Genomic DNA, 5,168 nt, shown 5'->3' on the forward strand with positions numbered 1-5,168 from the left:
ATAGTTGAAAATTGTTAGATTATAGTTGAAAATTGTTAGATTATAGTTGAAAATTGTTGGATTATAGTTGAAAATTGTTAGATTATAGTTGAAAATTGTTAGATTATAGTTGAAAATTGTTAGATTATAGTTGAAAATTGTTTGATTATAGTTGAAAATTGTTAGATTATAGTTGAAAATTGTTGGATTATAGTTGAAAATTGTTAGATTATAGTTGAAAATTGTTGGATTATAGTTGAAAATTGTTTGATTATAGTTGAAAATTGTTAGATTATAGTTGAAAATTGTTAGATTATAGTTGAAAATTGTTAGATTATAGTTGAAAATTGTTGGATTATAGTTGAAAATTGTTAGATTATAGTTGAAAATTGTTGGATTATAGTTGAAAATTGTTTGATTATAGTTGAAAATTGTTAGATTATAGTTGAAAATTGTTAGATTATAGTTGAAAATTGTTTGATTATAGTTGAAAATTGTTTGATTATAGTTGAAAATTATTGGATTATAGTTGAAAATTGTTTGATTATAGTTGAAAATTGTTAGATTATAGTTGAAAATTGTTAGATTATAGTTGAAAATTGTTAGATTATAGTTGAAAATTGTTGGATTATAGTTGAAAATTGTTAGATTATAGTTGAAAATTGTTGGATTATAGTTGAAAATTGTTTGATTATAGTTGAAAATTGTTTGATTATAGTTGAAAATTGTTTGATTATAGTTGAAAATTGTTGGATTATAGTTGAAAATTGGTGGATTATAATTGAAAATTCTTTGATTATAGTTGAAAATTGTTTGATTATAGTTGAAAATTGTTGGATTATAGTTGAAAATTGTTTGATTCAAGTTGAAAATTGTTGGATTCTAGTTGAAAATTGTTTGATTATAGTTGAAAATTCTTTGATTATAGTTGAAAATTCTTTGATTGTAGTTGAAATTTTTTTGATTATAGTTGAAAATCAAACAATTTTCAACTGTAATTAAGGAACTTTCACAGAAAAGGCCAAAGAGACAGTTGTTGTTGTAGCTAGCATGCTAGCGTAGCTAATGGAGCTAAAGTGCCGCCTCAGCACGAAGATAAGACAACGGTCACGACAACAGTTGTCGAGCGAGAACATGAAAGTGTTGCTGGTCCAGATCAAGCGAACGTGACGTAAATCTTCTACTTTTCCTGAAAAGAGACTTGAAAACAGATCTGAGAATAACTTTTGTTCCTCAATAGTTCCTCAGGTGCTGGTATAGTTCGCCCCCCCCCCCTCCCCCCACGACGAGGGCTCTCATTGGCCGACGTTCAAACCATGGATGGCGAGCGAGAGACGAGAGGATCGATCGACAACAAAAGACCAGTGAGATTAAAACAATTAGTTCTCGACGTTATCCTGACGACCAGGAGATTAAAGCAGCAGATTTAGGTCAAAGCACTGACTGGGGGAGGAGGTGAGGATTGTATATAATCCAACAATTTAAACTATAATCAAACAATTTAAAGTATAATCAAACAATTTAAACTATAATCAAACAATTTAAACTGTAATCAAACAATTTAAACTATAATCAAACAATTTAAACTATAATCAAACAATTTTCAACTATAATCAAACAATTTTCAACTATAATCAAACAATTTTCAACTATAATCAAACAATTTTCAACTATAATCAAACAATTTTCAACTATAATCAAACAATTTTCAACTATAATCCAACAATTTAAACTATAATCAAACAATTTTCAACTATAATCAAACAATTTTCAACTATAATCAAACAATTTTCAACTATAATCAAACAACTTTCAACTATAATCCAACAATTTAAACTATAATCAAACAATTTTCAACTATAATCCAACAATTTAAACTATAATCTAACAATTTTCAACTATAATCCAACAATTTTCAACTATAATCAAACAATTTTCAACTATAATCAAACAACTTACAACTATAATCAAACAATTTAAACTATAATCAAACAATATTCAACTATAATCAAACAATTTTCAACTGCAATCAAACAATTTTCAACTGTAATCAAACAATTTTCAACTATAATCAAACAATTTAAACTATAATCAAACAATTTTCAACTATAATCAAACAATTTTCAACTGTAATCAAACAATTATCAACTATAATCAAACACTTTTCAACTATAATCCAACAATTTTCAACTATAATCAAACAATTTTCAACTATAATCAAACAATTTTCAACTATAATCAAACAATTTTCAACTATAATCAAACAACTTTCAACTATAATCCAACAATTTAAACTATAATCAAACAATTTTCAACTATAATCCAACAATTTAAACTATAATCTAACAATTTTCAACTATAATCCAACAATTTTCAACTATAATCAAACAATTTTCAACTATAATCAAACAACTTACAACTATAATCAAACAATTTAAACTATAATCAAACAATTTTCAACTATAATCTAACAATTTTCAACTATAATCCAACAATTTTCAACTATAATCAAACAATTTTCAACTATAATCAAACAACTTTAAACTATAGTCCAACAATTTAAACTATAATCAAACAATTTTCAACTATAATCAAACAATTTTCAACTATAATCAAACAATTTTCAACTATAATCAAACAATTTTCAACTATAATCCAACAATTTAAACTATAATCAAACAATTTTCAACTATAATCAAACAACTTTCCACTATAATCAAACAACTTTAAACTATAGTTCAACAATTTAAACTATAATCAAACAATTTTCAACTATAATCAAACAATTTTCAACTATAATCAAACAATTTTCAACTATAATCAAACAATTTTCAACTATAATCCAACAATTTAAACTATAATCAAACAATTTTCAACTATAATCAAACAACTTTCCACTATAATCAAACAATTTTCAACTATAATCCAACAATTTAAACTATAATCAAACAATTTTCAACTATAATCGAAAAATGTTCAAGTATAATCAAACAATTTAAACTATAATCAAACAATTTTCAACTATAATCAAACAATTTTCAACTATAATCAAACAATTTAAACTATAATCAAACAATTTTCAACTATAATCAAACAATTTCAACTATAATCAAACAACTTTCCACTATAATCAAACAATTTTCAACAATAATCCAACAATTTAAACTATAATCAAACAATTTTCAACTATAATCAAACAACTTTCCACTATAATCAAACAATTTTCAACTATAATCCAACAATTTAAACTATAATCAAACAATTTTAAACTATAATCAAAAAATGTTCAACTATAATCAAACAATTTAAACTATAATCAAAAAATGTTCAACTATAATCAAACAATTTTCAACTATAATCAAACAATTTTCAACTATAATCAAACAATTTAAACTATAATCAAACAATTTTCAACTATAATCAAACAATTTAAACTATAATCAAACAATTTTCAACTATAATCAAACAATTTAAACTATAATCAAACAACTTTCCACTATAATCAAACAATTTTCAACAATAATCCAACAATTTAAACTATAATCAAACAATTTTCAACTATAATCAAACAACTTTCCACTATAATCAAACAATTTTCAACTATAATCCAACAATTTAAACTATAATCAAACAATTTTAAACTATAATCAAAAAATGTTCAACTATAATCAAGCAATTTAAACTATAATCAAAAAATGTTCAACTATAATCAAACAATTTTCAACTATAATCAAACAATTTTCAACTATAATCAAACAATTTAAACTATAATCAAACAATTTTCAACTATAATCAAACAATTTTCAACTATAATCAAACAATTTAAACTATAATCAAACAATTTTCAACTATAATCAAACAATTTAAACTATAATCAAACAACTTTCCACTATAATCAAACAATTTTCAACAATAATCCAACAATTTAAACTATAATCAAACAATTTTCAACTATAATCCAACAATTTAAACTATAATCAAACAATTTAAACTATAATCAAACAATTTAAACTATAATCAAACAATTTTCAACTATAATCAAACAATTTTCAACTATAATCCAACAATTTAAACTATAATCAAACAATTTTCAACTATAATCAAACAATTTAAACTATAATCAAACAATTTTCAACTATAATCAAACAATTTTCAACTATAATCAAACAATTTTCAACTATAATCAAACAATTTAAACTATAATCAAACAATTTTCAACTATAATCAAACAATTTTCAACTATAATCAAACAATTTTCATCTATAATCAAACAATTTTCAACTATAATCAAACAATTTTCAACTATAATCAAACAATTTTCAACTATAATCAAACAATTTTCAACTATAATCAAACAACGTTCAACTATAATCCAACAATTTAAACTATAATCAAACAATTTTCAACTATAATCCAACAATTTAAACTATAATCTAACAATTTTCAACTATAATCCAACAATTTTCAACTATAATCAAACAATTTTCAACTATAATCCAACAATTTAAACTATAATCAAACAATTTTCAACTATAATCCAACAATTTTCAACTATAATCTAACAATTTTCAACTATAATCCAACAATTTTCAACTATAATCAAACAATTTTCAACTATAATCAAACAACTTTCAACTATAATCAAACAATTTAAACTATAATCAAACAATTTTCAACTATAATCAAACAATTTTCAACTATAATCTAACAATTTTCAACTACAATCCAACAATTTTCAACTATAATCAAACAATTTTCAACTATAATCAAACAACTTTCAACTATAATCCAACAATTTAAACTATAATCAAACAATTTTCAACTATAATCAAACAATTTTCAACTATAATCAAACAATTTTCAACTATAATCAAACAATTTTCAACTATAATCCAACAATTTAAACTATAATCAAACAATTTTCAACTATAATCAAACAACTTTCCACTATAATCAAACAATTTTCAACTATAATCCAACAATTTAAACTATAATCAAACAATTTTCAACTATAATCGAAAAATGTTCAACTATAATCAAACAATTTAAACTATAGTCAAACAATTTTCAACTATAATCAAACAATTTTCAACTATAATCAAACAATTTAAACTATAATCAAACAATTTTCAACTATAATCAAACAATTTCAACTATAATCCAACAATTTTCAACAATAATCCAACAAT

The sequence above is a fragment of the Callionymus lyra genome, chromosome 3 (genome assembly GCF_982586985.1).
Source record: "Callionymus lyra chromosome 3, fCalLyr1.hap1.1, whole genome shotgun sequence".
Lineage (NCBI taxonomy): Eukaryota > Metazoa > Chordata > Actinopteri > Syngnathiformes > Callionymidae > Callionymus > Callionymus lyra.